Source organism: Lissotriton helveticus, chromosome 1_1 (genome assembly GCF_964261635.1).
Source record: "Lissotriton helveticus chromosome 1_1, aLisHel1.1, whole genome shotgun sequence".
Taxonomy (NCBI): domain Eukaryota; kingdom Metazoa; phylum Chordata; class Amphibia; order Caudata; family Salamandridae; genus Lissotriton; species Lissotriton helveticus.
The window spans coordinates 1,921,041,222-1,921,069,037 of NC_136057.1; the positions used below are offsets into that span (position 1 = coordinate 1,921,041,222).

At 45.9% G+C, this 27,816-nt stretch overlaps 1 protein-coding gene across 1 annotated transcript in view; it reads left to right on the top strand.

Annotated features, from left to right (window-relative positions):
- LOC144754974 (uncharacterized) overlaps positions 1–27,816 on the top strand; it is a 301,793-nt gene that overhangs the window by 26,035 nt on the left and 247,942 nt on the right. Inside the window, exon 2 of the mRNA XM_078643356.1 lies at positions 1,524–1,562. The gene's annotated coding sequence lies outside the window, so the exon portion shown is untranslated. The remainder of the gene's footprint in view (positions 1–1,523; positions 1,563–27,816) is intronic.

Here is a 27,816-nt window from a genome sequence, read left to right on the forward strand (position 1 = left end):
ATCTGGGCAACCACACCGACAGAGCAGAGCTTTTTACTCAATTCCAAATGGGAGGGCCCAAGTCAGCGCAGCCCATCAGGCAGTGGCAGCAACACAGTCGCAGCTAAGCCAGCGGCATGCCAGCAGGGACCGGGCCCAAACTAGGTTCCTCATGCCCCTCAATGCTCACACCGGATGACCATGTCCTCAGTAGCCTGATCTCAGCAGAGGCCCCCCACTCCACTTGCAGTTACCTCAGATAGGCCAGCGAAGCAACTGCTGGATTGCAGTACACCAGCAGGCCTGTACCGCTAGCAGCAAGCCAGCTTTGTGCAGCAACAGTCACTAGGGGTTTCACAGGTGGCCTACCCGCAAACGGCCTGTACCATCAGTTGATGGTCATCATCAGGCACAAGATCAAGGCGCCGCAACTGTTCAGGATATGGATGGAAGCAGGAATACTCTGGATAACCCGGATTTATCCAGCAGAGCTACCTAATGCATGTCCACCATCTTAAGGGTGCTCAACAGACTTCCTTATGAGAAGACGCTGTTTAGTCACACTTGTTTGTCATTTCAGGAATGGGATCTACCAGTTAATGGCCTTGTTGTAGACGTTGATGACCTGCTATTTTGTAAAATGCCAAAAACATTGGCGCAGATAAACAATGTAATTCTTTGGATGAGGGGCATGAGTTGTATGATAGCAATGTTAAAAGGCACATTGGGGACAAAATCAAAATCGTGTATTGCCAAGGACTATTACAAGGATCAATTACAATGAATGAAGGAAGTTGCTCACTTTTTAAAGTGCATTTGCTGTTCGATGTAGTTTGATTTCTCTTTTGCATTTGTTTGTTATAGTATGTGTGAACCAGAAGCAAGGTCTCCAAGATGGTTGTGAGTTTTTGTCTCCAAACTTATTCTGATATAGGTGATCAGAAAGGAAAATGTCTGAAGCCAGATTCCCAGTCATTTGTGGCTTTTGTTTTTTTATACTAAACAGCAAGAGTCAGAAGTCAGTTCATAGAATTACAAAAGCATTGTAGGTGAAGGGCTCGGCTTTACAAACTTAATGTTCATGCTGTGTCCTTTTATTAAGGGTGGAGGTAGAATATGTTGAGTGATTTTTGGAGATTGCATTGGAAGTCAATGTACAGTCAAGTCAAGTCTTCCATTTGATCATCCTGGTTGGGATGTATGCTTTGTCCAAGTTACATAGAGGAAAATGTTGCCTCTTTTTGAAGGACCGATCAGATAGCTCAAAGATTTAATGTGTCTGCTACAGAATATTCTGATAACCTAAAAAACACAAACTAAAATCTTGCCATGAAGGTCTAAGCACTCTTTCAAATGTTTGCATACAGGAAAAGATGTTAATGCTCTGCACAACTGTTTGCAATATTAAAAGTGGATGGCCCTTCAAGAGGAAAACAGAGGTCTACCTTTACTGGTCAAATCATTTGAAGGATTACGATATGAAAATGTAAACCTTATGCAATCTTTCAAAATGTATGTTCTTGTTCCTTTTCATCTCTCTGTAGAGTCCAGGATTGGAGAAGTCGCTGTGCCCTATGGATCAGGTATAGTCCCCTGTGTGAGAAGAGCAGATTGTAAATCTGTGGATGCCTGCTGTATTGTGCTGTGTGTCATATTGGCTTAGAGGAAGAGTGGCAGCTGTTCACAGCAATTTGTCTTGTATGACACTAGCTCAGAAGAACAGTTACCGATCCTAGTATGTAGCATAGTAAGTGAATCTATGCCTGGATCATAGGAACATTCCCAAATCCTTTCAACAGCGTTGTAAGATGCCAAAAACCTTGGCCAGTATAAAAAATTTAATTCTTGCTCATGAGGGGCATGAGTTGCATGATCGCAGTGCTGAAAGGCATGTTCGGGACACAATCCAGATCAATTGGTGCCAAGGACACTGTCTGTGGTAATCTGTTCCTGAATTCCAGTGGATACTGCCCTTTTAATAGATTTTGCCTGTGACAGAGAGATTTGTAATGGTGAATTTTCATTATTTTAACAAACCGGATTACTTTCCTTTAATTAAATGTGGTGGAGTAAATGATGGTTGATTAGAAGATGTTTATGAAACCGGTGTACAGCAGGTCATGATTTGGAAGCAGTCTATGTCATGTGATTGCAATCTCTGTTTCTTAATATTTGGACACAGTTTGTCCCAGACACAAAAGCTGGTTTGCCAAATTAGTTGATGGGTTGAGAAGTAAATGGCTCAGATAAATGTCTTCAGGAATAAAACTTTGAATCTCTTTGGCCATTTTACAATTCGAGAATCCAGAATGAGTAAGAGGAAGTTGCTCACACTATAAAGTGTAACAGGGTTCTTGACTTTTGGTACTTTGCATTTGCTTTGCATTTGCTGTGCAATGTAATTTGGCTTGGCTTTTGAATTTGTTTGTTACTGTGTGTGCGAAGTACATGCAAGGTCTCAGATGGTTGGGAGTCTCTAACCTTATTCTGATTTAGATGATCAGAAAGGGAAATGTCTGTAGCCAGGTTCCCAGTAATTGGTTCAGGAGTTCAGAAGTTAGTGCACATGGGTTTCTTGGTCATCCTGGCTTGGGTGTATGTTTTGTCCAAGTTACCTAGAGAAAAACATTGCCTCCTTTTGCAGGGCTGATCAGATAGCTAAAATATGTAATGCGTCTGCTACAGAATATGTTAACCTTAAAAACACAAACTAGAATCTTGTCATGTAGAACGGAGTGCTCTTGTTGTTTTTACGTAACAGAATTGGGTTCTAACGTTTTGCCAAACTGCTTGCAATGTTAAACAGTGATGGCCCTTCATGAGGAAAACTGAGGTCTAGCTTTACTGGCCAAGTCTTTTGAATGATTACAGTACTACCATTTAAACCTTATGCAATCTTTCTAAATTGGTGTTCTTGTTACTTTTCAACTCTCTGTAGAGACCAGAATCTGAGGAGCCGCTTTTCCCGAGGCATCAGGAATTGTCCCATGTGTGAGAAGCTATCTCTGATAAGCAGTTTGAAATACTTAATGCACTGTGCTATGTTTGGTTGTGATACTGGCTGATAAGAACAGAGACTTCTCTTTTCTGCACTGTTTTGAGTGTCATCCTGACATAGAGGAACAGAGAGAGCCCACTGCTGCATGGTGCTACATGTCATAGTGGCTCAGAGGAACAGAGGCAGCTGCTTGCTGCAATTTGTTTTGTGTGATATCAGCTCAGGTGAACAGAGACAAATCTTAGCATGTAGCATAGTAAGTGGGTCAATGCCTGGATCAGAGGAGCTGCGCCAACTCCTTGGAGCAATGGGTTCTCTGTGATACTAGCTAAAAAGACCAGCAGCAGTTACTTTCTGCCCACTGTTGTGAGTGATAGTGACCAGCGATGGCTGCTGCCAATCTGAGGTGGGGTGGAGGGGGGCGGAGAGGGCAGTAAAAGAAAAGTAATAATACAAATATAAACTTCCCTTTCCTGCCAGCCTCCATGATCTTCTGCTCCAGCTCTATGCCTCGCTGCTCCACTGCTTTAGTCCCGGCACTGCAATCCCCAGGAGCACAGGCTCTTGGACTGCACACAATGCCAGCGCTTCTCTCATGCTACTACTCCCAGCATGAAAGAAGTGCTTGGATTGGGCAGATCGGTGTGGTCCGGTTATACACTCCCGCAGGGACTGGGAGCCTGTGCCCCTAGGCCCTAGGATATCTCCAGGGAACAGTATGGAGATATTCAAGTGCGCATGTTGATTTGGCCAACCGTGGACAGCCGGCCAAACCGACATGCGCACTTTCAGTGGCTACCACTCCTCCTTCCTCTGCTGTGTGACACTGCAATATTGCCCCGCCATGCCCTAGACACGGCAGACTAGAATAAAAAATAAAATGACAATAAATTAGCTTTATTGTCATTTTCTTTTTCTTCTGTCTGCTGCATTTCAGCAGTGAGGCGACGCTCCTCCACCATAGCAGAGTTGCCACCCCTGATAGTGTCTCAGATTAAATTTGCTAGCTCCTTGCAGCACTGTGTTATGTGTGATGACATCTTCGATGAACAGAAACAGCTCAGATAAACAGTAATAGCTGCTTTTCTGTGTTGTGTGTGATGCAGGCTCAGATTAACAGTGACAGCTCAGTGTCTTGTGTGACGCTGGCTCCGATGAACATCGACAGCTCTGAGGTCCACTTTTCTGTGTCTTAATTGGCTCAGAGCAGCAGTCACAGCTCCTTGCCACAGTGTGTTGTGTATGATAACAATTCACAAAAAATTATAAGAGCATCTCACTGGACTGTATACTGTGTTCGTCTGATACAGTGCCTACTTTGTTGAATAATAAGTGCCAGTGTGCAAGCACTTCTCAGATGCCCATGGCCAGGGTTACTAAATGTCAGCATGCAAGGCTGTGAAGTCCTAAATCTACCCCAGGTCTCTTAAATCCAATACCAGACACTCCTTGCCTCTTTATATCACTCTTGTAGGATCCTGCTTTCTCCCTTGGTGGCAGTTTTTCAGTCTTTCTTTCTATGATTCTTTGTGTGTTTTTCCCTTTCCTACTCTCTGGAAATATTTGATGAGGAAAAATAGGTGGTGGTCTCAAAAAATGAGTGGCAATGAGACTCACCCAGCAACCACCAGCTCATATTAATCGTTGGTCTTATACTGGTGTAGAGGAACAGTAGCAGTTCACTGTTCTGGGTGTGGGGATAACTCTGGCTCAGAGCAATATTGATAGATAATGGCTGTGAGGTGTTGTGTATGGATGTATCAAAGAACCTTGTTTCACTATGATGTGTATGGGTTTTTGAGGCTCTGTAGAAAAGTGGCAGCTCCTTTCTTCACTAAGCTCTTTTGCTGGTATGATCCTAGCATAGGCAGCTACACACACGTCCTATTGTACTGTCCTGTTTGTGGATGTGATATGGACGCAGAGTAATATGGCAACTCTTTGCTGCACTGTACTATTTGAGTGCATGACTCATGGTATGAAGAGCATTGCAATATTCTGCATTTGAGTAAGACGCTGACTCAGAGAGACACAGGCAGCTTCTGTGTTAAGTATGGGAGCAATATCTGCTCAGAGGAGGGGTGACTGCTTTTCTGTGCAATGCTCTGGGTGTACATAATAATGGTTCAGAAAATGATGTCTGCTCCTTGCCGCACTGTAGTGTGTGTGGGTGGTATGCTGGCACAGACGACCAATAAGAGCAACAAACTCCACTGTGCTGCATGTGAGTATGATACAAGCTCAGGTATACATCCTCAGTGGTATCAGGCGTGGCCCATGCAGGAAAGAGTGGTTTGGTGGTATGGCGGAGTACGGGGAAGTCGACAGATGACGACGAGGGAAAATAAAATCTAAAAAAGGAAACCCACTTACTTACCTTGCACTCGCCGTATCGCCTAGTCAGCAATCCAGCGAGCGTAAGGTAAGTGTTTTTCTTTTTTTAATTGTATTTTTCCTCGTCGTCGTCTGTCAACTCACCCGCACCCAACCCCACCGCTCTTACCTGCATTGTATATCATGGTATATCGCTAGAATATCAAGTTTAAATATCATTCTGCAAAAATATCATACCCCGAATATTGGCTACCGAAATATTGTGAAGGCAGACAAATGTAGATAAATGAACAGTTCTTAAATCAGTACTTATCTATATATATATATGGCCTGCGTTCACAATATTTTGGTAGTCAATACTTATGATGTTTTCGTAGAATGATGTTTCGGTGCTCAATAATCAAACAGTACTGGTATCAATATCTATCATAGTGAAAATAGTTAGTACTAATTTATCTGGCCTCACTCAAGACCCCGATACAGACTATAGTTTTGATAGATTAGTAAATATTAATGGGTCACAGTAAAACTAAGATTACAAAGCCCAGCCTGAAGCCATGCAACTTTGTTGCATGATACAAGAAAACAGTGGAGCAACAAGGAGACTGCACCACAGGAACATCCCTTTAACCTACGTTTTAGTGGCTCAACGCTCTGCTCCATATTTACAAAGTGGGTTTGTGCCTGAAGTCCGCTTTGTACACATGGTGCCTTTGACTCGGGTATCTGCGTGAAAGGAGAATACAATGGATGTTGGTGTGGTCGTTCCACCGAAACACCCATTGCTTTTTCGCGCAGCCCCAGTTTTACAAGGATCTGTAAATCTGAGGATGCACCACAAACTAACACCATGCAAAAGGAGGCCTTAAATTCGTGCAACAAGGAGAAATAATTTTCTTTCTCCTCTTTTTTGATTTTTCTATGTGTGCTGCATTTTTAGCACACATACAAAGAGCAAAGCGCCATTAATGATTGTTTTTGTGCATGAAGGTGTCCCTTTTTGTACAAAAACAATAATTAAATAATGGTGATTTGCTACTTCTAATGATTGTTTATTTGCAGGAAGGGGCATTCACATAAACATTCATTCCTGTAACGCAGACATCCTTGCACTATGGCACATGGGTGTCTGTGTTGGCGCTGGCCAGCTTTTTACAGCGCTAGGAAAAACACAAGGGTGCACAGTATTCTTGTAAATACAGTGCATCCCTGCATTTTGGAAATGGCGCGGTGCTGCAACATTTTTTCAGCGCTGTGCTGCGCCATTTCCTTGTACATATTCCCCAGTGGCTGTTCCTTCTTTGAATAACATTCCTCCAAACTGCGGAAGGACTGAAGGTTTTGAAAAGTTTCAAAATGCCCGTCGGCATCCTCACATAACTTTTTAAAACCTTTTTCAGTTTTGCTATGTGGGAAGCTGGTGGGATCTGTTTTTTAAACACAATAAAATTAGCCCTGTGCTGTTGTGGGAATATTCTTTCTGCCACACGGGCTGTTAGCTTAGTGCCATGAAGCCACAATTTATTGTATTGCTGACAAGCCATGTGCCTCCACTGCAGGACTCCTTATGCCAGTGGCGTATGTAAACCGTAGCCTCCCCCCTCCCCTGCAATGGATGGTGAGCATGTCCTGGCAGAACCTATACACTCGAGCTGACAAGCTGAAAGGGTCCCCCTTATTGTATCGAGGACAACTCCCCACAATGTGGGGACGACAGGGGTGTCCATTATGCCACTGCCTTCAGCATAGATGAGGGAGCGAGTATGATGCTCACCTGTCAGTGTTGTTTTGTTTTCCCACTGTCACTCAGAGATTTCAACCCTGAGTGACAATCCTGAAAACAATTCCATGCAGCCAGAAGTTGGTGTGCATTGACAGCACTATCTGTAGGTCATGTTGTCAGAATTGCATTTGTACCAGAGGTCAGGATTGAGTGACATTATTAGAGCTCTCCCTGATCCAGATATTGGCAGGTTGTTGGTTGTGGTAGGTTTGGTTTGAGGTGCGTACATGGCCTGTGTGCTGATATATGAGCGGTGCTGCAAGATTTATTTGAGGTACACTAAACAAATTATGTGTTTTGGTCTCATCCAGTGTTACCACCTCTTCACCAAGAAAAATACCTGCAATCTCTTCATGTTTTAACATTCTGCAAAGTCCTGGAACTGAGTCTTAATTAGAACTGTAAAATCTTTTGATATTTACTCAATAAAGTATGTACTGATAAGTAAAAAAGACAGTTTTTAAGTAGTTTTCCTACATTTTGTATTGGCAAGGACATTAAAATGCTGGTTATGATGTTAAAATAACTGTTCTAAAAAAATGCTGGTCATGCTGTTATAAAAAAGTGTCCAGGTGGCAGCCCTAGTCTCAGTGCTGAAATAACAAGAGATGTAAAGTTTGTCTAGTGTTGTTAACAGCAGAGGACATGGGTAATGTGCAACACACGTGTTGGCAGACTCTTTTTTAGGTCTCGCCTACGCAGCGCGTATGTACTGTGTAGGAAAGAGACCTTTAGCCATCGGTTCCCTTTTTCGGCCAAAAACGTGCAAGCGTTCCATTGCCTTCAATGGCAACGCGTGCACGTTTGGCGATTCCCTTGCGGGAGTGAGCTTGACACTATGGGGCCAATTCTGATTCGGTAAAATCCCCTACGAATAGCCGTACGGAGCATATTTCCTGTATGAATCGTACCCTTAAATGTACCCGTACGTACGATGAAGTACGATTCGGACCCAAAGCAGATCTCCGTACAAATCGTACGAAAGACCATACGACTGGAAAATACGTACGAATCTTACTCGGAACATGCAGTACGCAACGTCCGTACGGATCAAAGCAGCATTTTCCGACCCAGCAAGTACGATTCTTTTCAACACTCCGTATGACTCTTTTTCTACGGGAGCTCAAAACGTCCAGAAAAGCAGATTTCGACTCTAACTGTTTACAAAACTGACGCCCCATGACTGCAGGGGTACGGTGCCTAGGGGTACAGTGCCTAGGGGTACGGTGCATAGGGGTACGGTGCGTAGGGGTACAGTGCATAGGGGTACGGTGCCTAGGGGTACGGTGCGTACACACCCCATGATTCTAGGGGGTACGGAGCATAGGGGTACGGTGCATAGGGGTACTGTGCGTATGTTATTGTGTGGCTCTCCGTACGAATCACTCGTATGCGACGTTTTCCGTACGAATCGCGTTAACATTCCCTGGTCCGGATCGTTCTTGTCGGGTCATACAGCATGTTTACGATTCGTACGGTTCACTTTCAGGGCCTGTATTGTACGGGTTTTCCCTTGCTTTTCGTACTGCTCGCATGGATTCAGACGTTTTTTTTTCCTACGGATCGTACTACGCGATTCGGACGGATTTTTACGATTCGTACGGAAAGGGCTAAGGATACAAATCGTCGTACAGATTAGTTTCCCGAATCAGAATCGGCCCCCATATGTTTGTAATTAACTTACAAACACATGATACCGCTGGCTTGCTCCCGCAAGGGAATCGCGCAAGCCCCCTCCTCACTGCTGCCAGCGCGAGGCACGTGCACTTGTTTTTTTTAACGAGCAGCACTATACATGTTAGGGTTCTGTGCCCACAGTTGCAATGGCGCCACTCAAGAGTTGTTAGGATGGAAATAAATATGCTCAAAGATTTTTTTAGGTATTTGTAGGGTTAACATTTTAAAGCAAAGACAAGGTTGCAAGGAAGTTCTACACCACTTCGGCAGGAAACTGTTTTTTGGTCTGGGATTTCCTTTTAAAAATTGCCTTATTAGGGATAGTGGAGTAATTGTTTCAACTGAAGCAAACAGCTACAATCCCCGGAATGGAGTGATTTGGAAAACGACAGCCTAGGACTGATGTCACGGTGTCCCGCCAGAAGAGGGTGCTCTGTCGAATTACTCGCCCCACGCTCTGCCAATGTGTAAATGAGCTGGTAAAGGGAGCCCGGAGAGACACGAACAAGACCCCGAGTCCACAGCCACTCGCTTGGGAATTCTGCATCAATCCAATGATGCCATTTGCTGCTACAATACCCAAGAATCGTAGGGATCCAAGATAGGGTTACACAAAACATGTGACACTTGACAAACCAGGAGGTCCTTTTAGTCTGCACTGGGACCACCACCCCACTCACCCCCACTCAGACACATTATCTTGGCCCACGGTGGCCACTCTACCGGTCCGTGCCTAGGCCCTCCCATCACCTCATGAACCGGCCCACCTTTCACGCCCGTCACAATTTGTCCTTGGGACACCAACTTCGACTCAAGAGACAGATATCTTTAAATTGCCTTCCCCCCCCCCCCCCACTCATACTTTCTGACCAGTAAGCTGTAAATCGACATCAAAGTCATTTGTATTGGGAGCACCCGGATTTCCTGCTAAGTAATTGGCCAACATAAAATTCCAGTCGCACAGAGACGGCATTTTCACACAATAGTGAGTTGTCTGCCCTTACTTATCTGCAAAGAATCGACCAGTGGTGTCTCTTCCTGAAAGGCTGTAGCCCGGGCAGCCGTATCCCCTCAAAAGGACTGCCGATTGGGTTCCCACAAAAGGGGGTTGCCACATGGGGTGTGTCCCTCCCAGAAGGGCTATGGGTAACTCTGTGTCCCACTTAGGAGGACTGTAAGTAACTTGTGTCACTTTTAGAAGGACTAACTCTGAGTCTCTCTCAGTAGGGCTGTGGGTAACTTTAGTCTTCTTAGAAGGGTTGTAACTGGGTCTCTCTTAGAAGGGCTGTGGGTATATCGCCCCCAAGTGCTTTAAGTGGGAGGAAAACAGTGTTCAAGTTGGTTACCGTGAGAAACCTCTAAATGGGGCGTGGTCATAGAAACACAAGCTAGGAACCCTTCCCAAGAGTTTTGGCTTAAAAACATGTAAACTAACATAGTGTGCATTACATAGCATGCCGCCTGACTAGTGTCTAAATGCTTCTGAGTTTTGTTATCGCATCCAGACAGGTCACACATCAACAAACTTGCATATCTACAACAAAGCTACCTATTAGTTTTGTCAATGCTTGTTAGCTGCATCAAATAAAGGAAGAACAACTTTGTTTCGAAAAATTTGAATGTTACAATTAGGCAAATATAAGTGTGAATTATACCTTACTAAGATCTGTGGGACAGTGGATAGTGGCCTTTCAGGGTGGCTCAGGCACTCTTGTTCTCCACTATCCTCCGCAGTGTCTCACTCAAGATGCTTTTGCCATTTTTCTTCCCACATCCTTATATCCTCCATCTACATATCTCATATTTTCCCACTAATACAATAGGCATGTTTGCGACTGTCACTCCGTGTGCCTACAGAAAGGTCACAGATTGGATGTGCCTGCAGTCTGCTCGCCTCTATGACCTGCCGACAGGCACTGTGAGAATCTCACACTGCATTCTGCCTCCGCTTCAGCGATCTCAACCATGCCACATTTCAACACCGATCCCTAATTTAAACTCAGACACCTACAGATCAGTCAGTTCAAAGTATGCAGTACACAACAGTTGTGTGCTGCTGTCTGCCGCATGAAATAACAAGCATTGGCATAGCCAATAGGTCTCGCCTTTGGGACCTTATAAGTGTTTAGTTATCCAGCACAATATCCTTGGTGCAACAACATCCACTGTTGCATGGCTAAACACTTATAAGGTCCCAAAGGCGAGACCTATTGGCTATGTTAATGCTTGTTTATGAATGCTCCCACATCATCTGGCATGGAGAATCAAGCACCACCCCAGGGGAAAAGGGTCAAAACTATTATTTTCGAGTTAAGAGGGGTTGTAAGAGCTGTGTGTTGTCCCCAGTAACGGCATAGTATTGTTTCGGGTTGCCACCTTTTCTAGTGAGAAACACCGGCCATCAGTTCACTATTTAAAGATTTTGGAAATGTCTGTATTTATTGTAACATGGCCTCTCTGTCTTTATTTTTCTTAAATTATCTATTGGGTCATTAGTGTAGCTGAAGAACACATTGTAAAGTGCATTCTAACATTTATATTGAGGGAGAGGATGGTGAGCAGCCAAAATATCGAAAATAAAATATCGAACTACAATAATATTGAGGTGATAATATTGAAGGGACAGAATATCGATGTTAAGAATATCGATCGACAGAATATCGACCCTAAGTTAAGTAATATTGATTTTTTTTTTTATATCGATGTAAGTAATATCGAAGTTAGTAATATCGATATCAAATATATCGATGTTAATAATATCGATGCTACTAATATCGATGTTAATAATAGCGATATGTTTATGATTGTTATATATTTTATTATGTATTTAATATGTATGTGTTATATTTTGTTTAAGTGTTCTACTGGTTTTAAAATATATGTATACAATTTTTATATGTTAATAATGTTATTTTAAGTTAATTTTGTATTTTAGTACCGTAGCGGGCTGTGGGTTTATAGGAGAATAGGGTGGTAAGTAATTTAAATGTAATTAAGTAATAATTTATTTTCATTAATTGATATTAATTTTATATAATTGTTAATTAATTATTAATTGGTAATGAATTTGTATTAATTAGTAATTAATTTGTATTAATTGATTAATTGATAATTATGTTAAGTTTATTATTTTATTGTTGGAGTGTGTTGTGCGTTTATAGGGGAATAGTTTGTAAAGTAATTGATATCTAATTAAGTAATTATTACATTTATTGTTGGGTATTGATAATTGATTTATTAGACATTAATTGTTAATTGGTAATTATTTAAAAGTATAATCTTTTGGTTATGAAACTTAATGTATTGTGTTTTAATCATTAATTGGTAATTAAATATTACTAAATATTATTTATTGCTATTTTTAATTAATTTACTAATACATCATAATCAATTGGTAATTAATGTCTAATAATTAATATTTTTGGTATACAAAATTATTTAATTGTTCACTATATATTAATTGGTAATTACTTTTTTATAATGAATGTTTTTGTTATAGGAAATATTTTATTGTTCAATATTTATTAATTTGTAATTAATAGTTATTAATATTAATTGGTATTGATTATTATTTATTGGTAATTCAATATTCATTGGTAAGTATGTTTTTAATAATTATTTATTGGTATTTGTAAATAGTTTGGATTTATTTAGTAATTAATTTAATAATTATTTTAAAACATTAATTTATTTCTAAGTATGTTATTTTTAACTTCTACGCTATCCAACACTTTCCCTACTGTTGCACTCTATGGAGTTGGAATAGTAATTTTTACTCCTACGCTATCCAACACTTTCCCTACTGTTGCACTCTCTGTAGTTGGAATAGTAATTTTTACCCCTACCCTATTCAACACTTTCCCTGCTGTTACACTCTTTGGAGTGGGAATAGTAATTTTTACCCTTACGCTATCCATCACTTTCCCTACTGCTGCATTCTCTGGAGTGGGAATAGTAATTTTTACCCCTACGCTATCCAACACTTTCCCTACTGTTGCACCCTATGGAGTTGGAATAGTAATTTTTACCCCTACGCTATCCAACACTTTACCTACTGTTGCACTCTCTGGAGTTGGAATAGTAATTTTTACCCTTTCGCTATCCAACATTTTTCGTACTGTTTTTTTTAAGAATTGGAATAATAGTTTTATTCCCTCTGCTATTTAATATTGTTTGTCTTATTTTAGCTAATGTTGTATAAAATTAATGTTTACAATTATTTATAAGTTATTAAAATAATTATTAAAACTGATTATTATGTAAGTATATATATTATGTTATATGTATCTGTTTAATTAATGTTTTAATACATTATATATATATATATATATATATATATATATTACTTATTAATTTTAAACATTATATATTTGTTACTGTTTATCATATTTATAAGAATTATTTATTTTATTTTACATTTTTTTTTTCAATTAAAAAAAACAATATTTTTTTTAACGACATTTTTTACATCAATATGTTTTTTTCCGATATTTGTATACTTACCATGTTGTAGATAGGATGTCGATATTCTTGACATCAATATTATTGCTCCGATATTTTTGTAGGTCGATTTAAAAAAAAAAAAAAAAAAATATTTCCTTCGATATTTTGTCAGTCATCCACGGCTAGAGCGGTCCGCCTAGCAGCTGAGGGTCCGGGTTCAAGTCTCGGCAAAGACGCTCAGCATCCTGTGATACTGGGCAAATCACTTAATCTCCCCGTGCCTAACAAAAAATAAATATGTCCATTTGTAATGAAACTGGTGCTCATGTAAAACGCTCTGATACCGGATATCTTCTGGTGGAGTTTGCGCTATGTAAAACTCTAAAAAAGAAATTTACTGTGTAAACTATGTACTGATAAAGAGAAAGAATACCAGATGTAGGTAACTTTTCTAATGTCGTGCCAGCAGGGACATTAGAGTGCATTTATGCAGCTCTAAACCTGGCCATATGGCAACCCTAGCAACAGGCCAATAATGTAGTGCATTGAAAGAGGGGTGTAGTTTTGAGATGGTGCAGGCTCTACAGACATAAAGGGGTCGATTACGATTCGGGAAACGAATCCGTACGACGATTCGTATTTATTGCCTTTTCCGTCCGAATTGTACAAATCCGTCCGAATTGCGTAGTACAATCCGTATGAAAAAAATACGTCCGAATCTGTGCGAACCTTACGAAAAATCAAGGGAAAATCTGTACGATACGGACGCTCACGGTGAACCGTACAACTTGTAAACATGCCGTACGACCCGACAAGTACGATCCGGACCCGGGAACCAGAATGTGATTTGTACGGAAAACGTAGCGTACTAACCCACACTGAACGAAGCGCACACGAACCCCGTAAAAACGTCGCGTTTGAGCGAGCCACAAAAGCAAATACGGAGTGCACGCGAACCCCGTAAAAACGTTGCGTATGAGCGAACCACAAAAGCAAATATGGAGCGCACACGAACCCCCATTAAAACGTCGCGTATGAGCGAACCACAAAAGCAAATACGAAGCGCACGCGAACCCCGTAAAAACGTCACGTATGAGCGAACCACAAAAGCAAATTCGAAGCGCACGCGAACCCCATAAAAACATCGCGTATGAGCGAACCACAAAATCAAATACGAAGCGCACGTGAACCCCGTAAAAACGTCGCGTATGAGCGAGCCGCAAATACGAATCGAACCCACACTGAACGAAGCGCATGCAAACCCCTAAAATCAGCACAAGGAGGCAGAAAACGACTCACACAACACCACAAAACACGTCTCCAGTGTACAAACCATGGAAATGAATGTCCTGGCCAGATCCAAACAGGCAAACAGAGGGCCTACCTCAGAACCAACCCTTATAACACACCTACCAAAAATTCAAACTAAGCCCCACCCACAAATGGACCAATAAAAAGGGACCACACACACAAACCTGATCCTTTGCAACATACACAATTAGCAAGAGACACAGATAACACACCACCAACTGCACACATCCACCTTGGCACATACCCCCAATCAAATTCAGACCCACATCCCCATTCACATTCAGACCCACATCCATACACACAGTCAACCCACACCATGTCCGCACAGAAGAATCCAAAGTTCCTAAAGGAGGAGATGGAGATCCTTGTAGATGAAGTAATCAGAGTCGAGCCACAGCTCTTTGGCCAGACGGACCAGCATAGCTGAGAAAACACGCCTGTGGGAGAGGGTAGTCAATAGGGTGAATGCTGTTGCACCCATCAGACGTACTAGGAAGGAGTGCCAGGCCAGGTGGTACGATCTGCGGAGGATGATCAAGTGGAAGGTGGACGAGGAGTCTGCCCAGAGCCAGATCACTGGAGGTGGTGGTCCCCGCAGACCAGTACAGTACCATCCCTGGGAGAAGAAGGTCATGGCCCTGCTACCACCGGTGGGAGTACATGGAATTGAAGGAGTCGTAGAACCTGGTGAGTACACAAACAATGCATGTAACATGGGTTTAATGGCATCCACAGCTCAAGTGCAAAAAATGCCCACACCAAGCCCCCCAGTGCCCACCGCCCACAACTACATCCAAATACACCGCTAATGCCACTAACGTGTATGCCCATTGAGAAAGCAAGGCCATGCTATGTCCCATGCTGCAGGAAGCATAGACCAAAAATGGACGTCCAGTATGCTGGGAGGGTGGGTGTCACAAAATGCATTGTGGGTCTCAAAATCAGACCCAATTGCATGGACGTCTGCCAGGGGGGGGCAAGGGGGCTTATGCCCCCGATGGCCAATGCGTCTGGTCTGGGCCCAGTCAGGGCCGGCCCTAGTCCATCATGCTTTTGAAATGGTGCCATTGTTCCAGGTGGCAGCCCCCTCCATTGGGTGGGAAGGGTGTAAGGTGGTGGCGAGAAGGGTGCAAGGCAGAGGGCGAGAAGGGTACAAGGCGGAGGGCGAGAAAGCTGCAAGGCAGAGGGGAGAAGGGTGAAAGGCAGGGGGCAAGAAGGATGCATGCAAGGGGGAGGGCGAGAAGGGTGCAAAGGGGAGGGTGAGAGGGGTGCAAGGCAGGCGGCGAGACGGATGCAAGGGGGAGGGCGAGAAGGCTGCAAGGCAGAGGGCGAGAAGGCTGCAAGGCAGAGGGCGAGAAGGCTGCAAGGCAGAGGGCGAGAAGGCTGCAAGGCAGAGGGCGAGAAGGCTGCAAGGCAGAGGGGAGAAGACTGCAAGGCAGAGGGGAGAAGGGTGCAAGGTAGAGGGCGAGAAGGATGCAACTGGGAGGGGAGAAGGGTGCAAGGCAGAGGGCGAGAAGGATGCAAGTGGGAGGGCGAGAAGGCTGCAAGGGGGAGGGCGAGAAGGCTGCAAGGCAGAGGGGAGAAGGCTGCAAGCAGAGGGCGAGAAGGATGCAAGTGGGAGGGCGAGAAGGCTGCAAGGCAGAGGGCAAGAAGGCTGCAAGGGGGAGGGTGAGAAGGGTGCAAGGGGGATGGTGATGAAGTTAAAAGTCTGCCCACCCCTAGATACATGTCTGTGGACGCCCATGCACAATTGCCCTCATCCCATATGGCCCAGGTACATACATGCACCATGCTCAATGCACAGGGAGTGGGAAAGTACTGACAAGATAGCTGACACTGGGTCCTGGTGTAGGCAGCACAATGGCCTCTTGTGACTAGTACAAACACAAACACCAGGACAACAAGGTCAGATATCTTGGACAGTAACTCACAACCACTGTCATGGCAGCATGCTCCATGGGGGACAGCCACACCACGAGGGTGGCCCAGTGCCAACTCAGACTCCAACTACCAGCACGACCTGTCACATGCACCCCTTAAACAAACATACCCTCCTGGGACAGGCAATGGAGTGCCCCACTGTCACAATGGTTATGTAACACAACAAAACCAATTCAGATCTGATGAAGCATCCAAGTAACAAATGCACGGTGCAGACTCTCAAGCCCCTTGTGCTTCTTTCACACCGCCGTTGCGTCACCTTTGTGTCACAGCGGCGGCACAAAAGTGGCGCCATGGTGCTGGGTATTTACAAGGTGACACATCTGGGAGATGCGTCACGTTCTAAAGCCCTGCACCAGAAGTAGGTGTTCTGGTACAGGGGGAGGGGTGGGCATTACGGCGCAGCCACGCCTCCTAAAAGTGGATATGTGAAATTTACAAGATTTCACTCTGTCACTTTTAAGCACATGCTGCGTCAAAACCCTGTGCATGCATGATGCAGGTGTAAGGATTGAAGCAGCATCATGCAGATAGGGCCCCACAGACCTTTGCTGGAGCTGCGTTGCGCTGGAAACGCACCTCCAGCAATGCGCCTACTTATACGGCACAGATTCGTGACGCAGCTGTGCCGTTTTTCCACCATGGTGCTCCACAATGTCAATATGTTGCATCTGTACTGGCATAGCTGTGGTGCACAATGACTGGTGAATCCCTGCTGATATGCAGGGCTGTGCCAGTTATTGTAAATATGCCCCCACATGTCAATGACTCTGGAGCACATATCAATCTGACCCCACAACTTACCCTTCCACAAGTGAACATTGAGTACAATCCAAAGCATGGACAACTACCAGGTCGAACAGTTCCAACTACGATGTGTATGAAAAGTGGATGTTGCATTAAATGGCCTTAACATTGTCTGTTTCTCACACCCACAGGGCAACGTGTGGCACCTACCCCCAACAATGGGGGAGATGATTCACAGTCCCAGGCTCAGTAGGACCCTGATCCCACCGACAGCGACGCCTCTCACCACTCCACGGATGACCCCGACCGACCTGGCACCTCTGGTGCCCCAACCCCTGCAGCAACTGGATCAGGGATATCTGCGCCAACCACCACTACCATTCCTGCCAGATCCCAGCAGACATCTCAAAGCCCTACCCACATTGAACAACTGAGCCAGTCTGACAATGAGGGACAAGGTTCGGCGTGCACCCAGGAGGTGGCAAACAACACCACCACTGCCATCACTCAGGGTTCCCGTTGTCCCGATGTGCCCACAACGGCAGGCCAGGCTCGTGTGGGCAGGGGTGGTGGGAGTGGCACCAGGCGGAGGCGAGAACCTGACCAGCCAGCTGCAGGGCTTAGTATGTCTGAACTCCGCAACATCATGGATGCATACCGGCGGGACACCAGGGACAACAGCCAGGTAGTGGGGACCCTCACAGAGATAAAAAACCTGCAGGCCGAGCAACACGCCATTCAACAAGAACACCAAGGACGGATTGAGACCAGACTGGCTGAGCTGCTGGCCTTACAACGGGACATAAGCCATTCACTCCGTTGGATCGCTGACAACATGGAGCACCCTCCCTGTGTCACCAGGCAAGACACCTCGAGGTGAAGACCGCCACCAGGCACAGGAAGGGAGGAGGAGGAGGAGGAATCATCCAACGGAGCGTCCCATGCATCGTCAAGTCCTGCATATGAGAGTCCCCCAAGGAAGGTGGGTCGTCCATGGAAAAGACGGTGAGAGGCAGCTGGCCATGCGTAACTCCCAGGTCACCTGGTCTGGCACCTGGACTTTGTGTGCAACAGCATCACCTCAATGACTGTCCTACTCACCCACATGGACTTGCTGGTTGCAGTCTGAACAATGATGCCAAGCACTGTGGTCTGGACTCTGGTGACTCCAACTGCAAGGCATCACATCTCCCTCTGTGAACTTTGGATTCCCGGCATTTTTGTACAGCACCTATCATTTACTCACAATTCCTGCACGTGACTGAGAAATAAACAAAACACTCACAAGTAAAATTGATGTTGCAGTCATTTAGCATGAGTCTACAACATACGTGTGGGGATATGTCAAAGTATGCCTGAGTGTGGAACAAACTCAAGCCATCCATACACTGGGATCTAAGTCCGGTCGAGGACACATGTAGGTCACAATGTATCATCAAGTACATACATGGAGTGCAATACTCACCCGTGATGGTTTCAAGCTGCTGAGGGAGAGGGCTTGCCATATTGCGCGGACAGACAGGTTTGGAAAAGCATCATGAAGGCATAGAGGTCACGGGTCATGTGGAGGTGCCCGGGGAGGGAGTCCCAGGTCTGTTTGGTGAGGTGGGAGAACTGTCTCCCGCATGCAGTTGTTCTGTGGATTTGATGTATGTTGGCCACGGCAAGGTTGGCTGGACGGAGTTGGGGCATTGGGGTGTTGGATGAGAGACTTCCATGCTAATTTTTGGTTTGGGGTTGTGGAGTGCCTCCTGAGTGTGGCTGAGGAGTCTGAAGGTGAATCTGCAGTTGACAGTGAGCCTATTGTAGGTATCTCAGGTGGACGGTCATGTGGCTGTGGCAGGCCTCAAGATGGAACAAACTACCCATGGCACTGAGATTAGAGCCATCAGAATCAATTTTCAGAGTCAAACTTAAAACTGCACTATTTGCCCAGTAAGGTACGCCGCTTCTATAGGTTCCAGTAAGAGTTGCTCCTCAGCGCGGGGACACGCCGTTGTGCGTCACCAAGCGCTTTACAAAACCCCCTAAATAGAAATAGAAATAGGGGATGTTGAGGATGAGGTGTGCCGATGCACCCTGGATGTGTACAAGTCCTCCTGGAGTCTGGCTGTTGTTCCTGCATAGAGGGTGTTGCCGTAGTTGAGCCGGCTGGTGTTGTGGACCTGGGTGACTGTCTTGCCTAGGAGTGGATCTATCTGAGAATCATTTGCAGCATGCGGAGGCTGTTGCAGCATGAGGTAGAGATGGTGTTGAGTTGCATGGTTATTGTGAGCAAGGAATCTACGATGAACAGCAGCTTGCGTGCGTGGCCACTGGGTGCTGGTGTGCTGCCCAGGCCGGTGTGATACAAGGAGTTGTCCCAGCCGTAAAGGGACAATCCTCAGGTGATGACCTCAGTCTTGTCCAAGTCCAGCCTCAGGTGGCTGATGTTCATCCATTTGTCAACGGACCTCATGCCTTCTTGAAGGTTGGATCTGTGAGTGGCTGGGTCTTTGGTGAGGGTGAGGAGCAGCTGGGTGTCAATGGCATAGGACATGATGATGAGGTCGTGTGCGCATGTGATGATGGAGAGGGGGGGGCCTGGAGACTTTGAAGATTGTCACGCTGAGAGATGAGCCCTGGTGCATGGGCCAGATGAGCCCAGTGTACTACGTGCTGAAGGGGGAGGTTGAATCCCTGGGCCTTGCTGGTGAGGTACTTGGTGATTTAATCCTGGGCCCTCCTTTGGATTCCAGTGTTGTAGATGTGTGATCTGACAGTGTGTTAGCACATGGTGTAGAATACTGTTGAGAGGTCGAGGGGGTGAGGGTGGTGGTCTCAGCAATGTTGATCAGGGTCCAAAATGTCATTGGTGGTGGCAATGAAGCCAGTTGCAGTGGTCTGATTACTTTGGAAGATGGACTGGGGCGGGTTGCCTGGAGGTGTTTGCTTGGAGGGAGTTGGTCAGTTGCTCGTTGACTGTCTTCGAGATGACATTTGCCGGGTAGGGAAGCAGGGTGATGTTCCGGGAAATCCTGCGGTATTGGCATCCGTTGTTTAAGAAGGGCCTGGGTCTCTGCATGCCTCCAGCTACCATGGGATGTGGCGTACTCAAAGGAGACATTCATGATGTGCCGAAGGTGGGCTTCAAGGATGGGGTATGCTGTGATAGATATGTTGTGTGGGAAGGGTCCGAATGGAGAGCCGGAGTGGATGGTGTACATGAGCCAGGTGGTGTCTTTGCTGCTGATGGGAGTCCAGGACCTGGGGGGGTGTATGTCCCGTGGATAATTGCGCTGTCTGCCTCTGTGTGGCGAGGCTGTTGTGTATGTACATGATCTTGCAGTAGTAGAATGTTGCCAGGGATTCCCCTGGCCTTGCGAGGGTGGGATGTCTTTTGGATGGAGAGCTAGGGTTACATAGTCCACTCACGATGCTGATGAGCTCCTTGATGTTGTGTGTGTTGGTGCCTAGGCTCTATCTGAAGGATGTCCCCTTGTCCATGCAGATGATATGGTGATGTCTGTGTGTGGCGGGTTTCAGGGCTGAAAGGTAACTGATGGTTGTTTGTTTCGCAAGGTCTGCACGAGAGTCCGGCTAGATCTGTATGAGTCCAGTATGTCTGCCTTGTCCCAGGTGGCTTAACTGTTGCTGTGCTTCACAGGAAAGTCTGCCAATGTGGCAAGAGTGTTGGATCAGTTGCTGATCCAGTGTGTGAGGTTGTAGGTGGTGGCAGTGGCGTTGATTGGAGTGTCCTGGCCGAGGGTGCCACACAGCTCGTCTTTGGTGACTTAGATCAATCATCTTTGGGGGATCTGTAGCGGAGTGTGGGGCAGTGTGTTGCTAGTCGGACAACTGGATGCAAATGTTGATGTACCAAAGAAGGATGGTGGTGTGGTTGTCCTCCAGCCAGAAGTTGCTGTCCCCCAGCCACACGTAGTCTGTGGAGGTGAGGGCCTACATGCTGATGTATTTGTTGATGGCTTAGCGGAATTTTGGGTGGAGGCCTGTAGATGACTGTTAGTCAGAGGGTGGTCAGGGGGTTGGTGTGAAACCTGAAGTGCAGGTGCTTGACAATGCTGAGTGTGTCCTTGGTGTTGTATGTGACTCTGAGGGTGTACTTATGAATGAATGAATGGCAATTCATCCTCCTGGATTGATGGTGCGGTCCCTGCGGGACATCTTGTATCCGTCTGTGATGGCAATGTTGAAGTTATGTGCTGAGGATGTGTTCAACCAGGTTACTGTAATGAAGGTGATGTGTGGGGCCGTTGTGTTGAGGAGGTAACAGAGTCCAATGGTGCGCTGGTGGACGGAGCGGGTGTGGAGTAGGAGGCACATGACTTGGTTGTACGGATATGGTTTGGTAGGCGGGGCAGCGTTGTGTAGGCAGTAGGAGTTGCACACCCAGCATGCAAAGCTGTTGTGTGTGTGCTTAGGGGTTGCCTGACAGCAGGTTGTTGATTGTCTGGTGATAATTGCTTGGAGGGTGGCTGGTGCATGAGTCTGTTGTGTTACGTGGGTCATGCAAGCACCAGAGGGTCTTGCACTGTGCATGTTGCAGGCGCTGACGGTGCTGCCTTTGTCACGGCGTAGGTGCAACAGAGTCACAGACAAGCTGATTTCTGCATCAAGCATGGGTGGAGGGAGGCAGGAGCATCTGAGAGGCGTGTGTGTTGCAGAATCAGGGCCCTCGTTGCGGCGGTGCCACAGGAGAGGCAGCAGCAGGAATGCATGAACACCTGATGGTGGCAGGGGTGAAAAACTAGCCAAAAACTAGCACACAAAGACAAGGAGGTTAGAAATCCACAGTGTAACAGGTGTATGGAAAGGAAGGAGTGTCTGGTCACTCATGGGTCACTCAAAGAAAAAGGATGAACAATAACCAAAGATGACGGGCACAGGATCAGGCTCCAAAAGGCCAAGCTGCGCACAGGACACACAGCGTCAGCAGGTGTTGCCTGCCCGTTGTGGGTAGCAAGCAGCACAAATAATACATACACAACCAAGCACTTCATGCACAATAGGGATTATTAGCCATGAAGAAGTGCATGCATGTTGCCAAAATACACATACTCCCATATGCACTATCTTTGACAATTATGCCATAGGTGACGCATGCAAAGTGGCAAGAGACCTGCGGTGACAGAGATGAGGCACATTGTACTGTGGTGAACACATTTACTATACAAACGGATTAAGTATGTGTTAAGGCTATGCTGCATGAGCCAATGTCCATGACCAGTGCCATTGGTCTCTGGAAATTAACAGCCATGTAATAAGTCTACCTGTACTGCTGGTGATCCAATGTGCACTGGACTGCCTGTGACTGTCAGGGCCTTAAATGTAAATGTAAATGTATTGCGACTTATATAGCGCACGTATCACCCGAAGGCATCAAGGCGCTTGCTTAGGGAACCCGTCCTGGTATTCCCCTGTGAGATACCCCGGCAGGGTATCCACAAGGTGAAAGCCAGGCATCCCGCCGCGAGGGGCCGTAGTTCCTCAGAAGCATGTGATGCTCAAAGGGCCCCATCTCCCGATAGCTCCTTGGTCTGAGTAGAAATGACAGACTCAAAAGGGTGATCAGGCGAGGGAAGGAAAGGAAGGGAACAGCAGGGAGGGAGATCTGAAACAAAGGTAAACAAGCATAAGGATTCTACACTTCTTGTCACTGAATCACAGAATACCTCAGGACCTATACTGTAACAGTAATACCTGTAAAGGAAAAGAACAGCCACTGTATCCTAGTTGGGATCACAGTAATGAAAAGTGGTAGTGGATATGATGATCAAACAAGGACATTACTACACACAAGTACTTATCCAGCAGTTAGCAACATACCCAAAAAAGTCTGAAGAGCCTCATACCTGGGGAATTGGAGCTTTCTTCCGGACGTGCTCCACAAGCCCCTGCTGTGAAAACCGAGATGAACAATCCACATGAATTCATAGCACATGTAAAGTTGTTGAAACACCATAACACACCAAAGATAATGTTGTTCGAGTTGCAAAAGAAATGGCCAATATTATGATCCTGTTCCAAGGATTGTGCAACTAGCACATGGATCACAGGAGAAACATGAAATGTAGCAGAGTATTGCAGCGATATGTGTGGGTATAACGCTCTGCAGGCTGCTTCAACAAAATTAAAGGCATGCGGTAATCAAGAAATTCACAGTGTATGAATAAAGTCCAATAAACAGATATTCAAATGCGATGCTGCGCATCTCACACAAAGCCAACAGACCGTAGTTCCCCCAGGGAATCATTGAGGGTCAAGAAGGGAAATGACACAGTCCCCGCAAGAGCCTTAAGAAGCTTGTCCAACGAGGGAGGGAATAAGGTAAACACAAGGAAGCCCCACAAGAGCCAGTCAACAGCTCGTCCAACTGGGCTTTGAAATGCCAAACATGACAAGCTGCTGGGCTTGAACTCAACAGAGAGTAATGATGAACGATGGCGGAAATGCACCCCTACCGTGACCAGGATATGCAGCACGCCACAAGAGAATCCTGAAATTAACAGCACACGTCTGGTGCCATGGAGGCGTTTACATTCACTTACAAACAACGTTCTGACTTCAACAGCGCAAAGTTCTTGGCTTTCTGGAAAATGAAATTTCTCATCCACTTACCGAGAAGGCTTGCACCGCAGTGTTCTCCATTGACCCTGAGAAAGCGACGTGACAGTGACATGACATACTGGCACAGAGGGCAATGCATCCATACGACCAGACTCACAGGACAGTTGACAGAACATGTGGGACATACCCTGGCCTACACCTACACAACATGGATGTTGGAAATCCAATTGTACTGGCACACAAGATTAAGTGGATGAGCCAAACACATCCTGCTGCACACAGAGAGGCTGCAATTCCCCATAGAGCCTGTTGTTGTTATGTCCCACACAATGTCAACCCATGACATCCGCAATGTTTTAGGGGCAAGGTTTACACACATTGATGCCTTCACCAGAGTCCACACTCCACTACAGATGACTGTCAAGAAGGGTGATTGTCATGTCATGGGTCGGTGCAACATGTAATTTGATCCATGATGATGAGACATGTATGCATGGTACTACAACATGCACAGAAACAGTTCCCACACATTCCCAAAGCGTACCAACAACAAAAAGCCTGTTTGGATCTCTTACCCGAACTGACATATACACATGTCCGTGCATGGAACGCCGATTCAGCCCACGTTGCAATCATCGTGAGAAATAGTAGGAGGACAAAGATGACACGAGCAGACAACAGGCACAGCAACCTGGGAATGACACACACACAAGAGGTCACCGTTAAAAATCTTTGCAATAGACAAGGGCAGTTACGAAACATGAACAATGTAGGACACATGCAAATATCAAAGAAAGTCATTGCGCATTACTGTGTGACCTGACATCAGCACTCGAGTGACATATCAGAACACACATCAAAGTCACTTTGCATACAGTCCGCTGGACACACACATTGCAACACATGCCACTCAATGCTACAAGCTTGCTCACTCAAACCCAATGACTCACAATTATGAGAAGTTGCGTATGAGCTGACTCTGGATATCATCCTCCTCCTCCTCCTCATCACTTGCATCGTGACCAAGCCCTTGATCCTCAATGGGTGGATGTTCCTGCTCCTCAGGATCCAGGATGAGTGGCACTGCCTTCTCAACTGCCATGTTGTGCAGCATGCAGCACACTATGAAGATCTTACAGACCTTGTCTGGTGCATATGGGAGAGATCCGCCGGTCTTATCGAGGCACCGGAATCAGCTCTTCAGGAGGCCAAATGTTCTCTCAATCACTCGCCTGGTCTGCCTGTGTGCATTATTGTACCGCTGATCTGCAGCTGTTCTTGGGTTGCGGAGAGGTGTAATTAGCCATGGCATGTTGGGATATCCCGAGTCCCCTACATGTAATGTAATGTAATGATGTCTTGTAAAGCGCATGAATCACCCCACATGGGGTATCTCCGCGCTGTAGACCGCTGGGGAATCCGTCCTGGCTTTCCCTGTGAGATGGTCCCTACTGGGTATCTCCAAGGTAAAACCAAACATCCCCGGCGTATGTGGGTGGCCGTTGTGGAGATGAGGCAAGCTAATTCCCAGAGTTGCCGAGTGTGATCCCTGGTTAGAGTAGGCACCGAGGCGAGAATTATCGAGTCCGCTGACCCTGGTCCACGACCCTGCCGCTTCGGGAATTGAACCCTGGTCCCGGGCCGTCCTCTGCTTCCGGGTCTGCCGCCTCTAACTTGTGAGCCACACCACTCCACATAGATACATCATGTAAATAAGTGGGTCAGGAGATGCCGTAAAAGAAAAAGATACTGAAACACACAGGACAAACTGAGTTTACCCACCAACAAGACATGCCCGGTCGTTGTGCAGCCGCAGCATCATTTGTGGCACCCTGCTACGTCTCATGATGAATGCATCGTGTGCCGATCCTGGAAAACGTGCACAAACATGGGAAAACAGCATGTTAGCAAGACACACCACAAGGGCATTTATTGAATGATAATGTTTACGGTTGCGATAAGCCTGCTCCTGTGCCTGCGGTGGCACCAAAGCCACATGTGTCCCATCAATGGACCCAATGACATGTGGCATCCCTCCCAGGGCATAGAAATCACTCTTGACATCTCTCAACTCCTCAGGAGTTGGAAATTTGATGAATTCATCAATGTGCTCCCACATGGCTGCCAAAACATCACGCAGGACACGGCTGAACATCGTCTGTGACATTCCACTAACATCAGCTATGGTTAATTGAAACGTACCTGTTGCAAAAAAATGTAGGGCTGCCATCACCTTTATCTTGGAGGTCAGCGCAGTAGGGTACCTGTGTTGCGGTTGGAGATGTGGTGCCAGCTTGTTTGTCAACTTCTGAATCAACTGTTGAGTGAATCTGTAACGTCGGATGCAGATACGTTCCCTCATGGTAGCCAAGTTTGGGATGGCCTTGGTACAGGCGGTGCCCTGCAGGACATATTTGAGAATAATGGAGATTGACAGTCAGCCAACATCAATGGCAATCTACATAGCACATGCAAAACTGCTACTAGACATCAGGTCACTATGGAGTCTGGCGTGTGCAATGCATCCAGGACACATATGCCAGCTTGCTGGCACTCCTACAAAAAGCCAGATACACCTGTTGATTGACAAATCGACATGACATGCCCTGAAATGAGCTGCTGGGCCGGTCTGAGTGAACAACACGAGATATCCCCGGAGTGACACACATCACAATACCTGCAGTTGAAGGTTGTCATCCCATACAGACAGCTTACTGCAAGGCACACGCTCAGGTCACATGGAATGTCAAATGTACATATCAAACACATTGCGATTAAGGTCTACACGTGACAACACAACAAAATAGCCATTGACACGACGCAGACATGTATGCCTGGGGAAATATGATGTCTGATGCACACAGACCCAACAGCTGTGGGAATCCACATGTGGCATGGTGTGTGTAAATTTGAAACCATTCCCATCTCAACACAGACCCATGTTAGATGCACCAACAGCAGATGCAGTTTACGGAACACACACACCAAGCTCAATATAACAAATGACACACACCTGACATAGTCACATAGGGTCATGCTGAGCGTGACATGTCATTTGACAAAGTTCGCCAGTCCCTGGCATCATGATACAGGTGCTGGTAGTGATGACTGTGCCATCACAGTGTTGCTGTGCATTACAAAATCTGACTAATGATACACATGCTACAAGTGTCAAGGTGATGTGTGCCACATAGTGCCCCATCAGACATGACATGTGTCCACAGGTCATCACACATCGATTGTGCAACAAGATTAGATGCCCTGCGCTATGTCACTGGCTGCCACACCTAGGGCCTGCACATGAAAGTATGCAATGAAAAGTACTTGATAGACATCCTTTTGCAAATCATACCCCTGCATTGGCATCAGAGTGTGATGCGCACCGTACACCTGTGTGTGAAATGCACTGTACCCCTGCATTGGCATGAACATGTGAAACGTACTGTGTGAAACGCACCGTACCCCTGCATTGGCATCAACGTGTGAAACGCACCATGTGAAATGCATCGTACCCCTGCATTGGCATCAGAGTGTGAAACGCACCGCACACATGCGTGTGAAATGCACCGTACCCCTGCATTGGCATCAACGTGTGAAACGCACCATGTGAAACGCACCGTACCCCTGCGTTGGCATCAATTTGTGAACACATCCTGGGTGTCATGGATACTGGGATTTGAGTGTGTCCTATAGGTGCCCTGCAAAAGTCAGTTGGCCCAAAAAATACAATGTTGCAAAATGATTGTTGAGCTGAAGCTCAAATTTTAAACGATGTGAATGTGTGTCAGAGCCGTATGTTTAAAGGGATTGGAGGAAACGTACGATGCAAACAAATCTGACCTATCACTTTGTACTCCTCGAACTGAAAGCCCCTCAGCAGCACTGATTTAAGGCTGTATGAAGCCCTGAGAGAGCACTTGCCTGCACAACATTGGAGCGGACCACACTGCTGCTGTCTCTGCATCCTTTGGCCTTTCATGTCTCGTACTATGGAGAGGGCCCCAGCCTTCACTGATGAGGAAAACCAGGCCCTGCT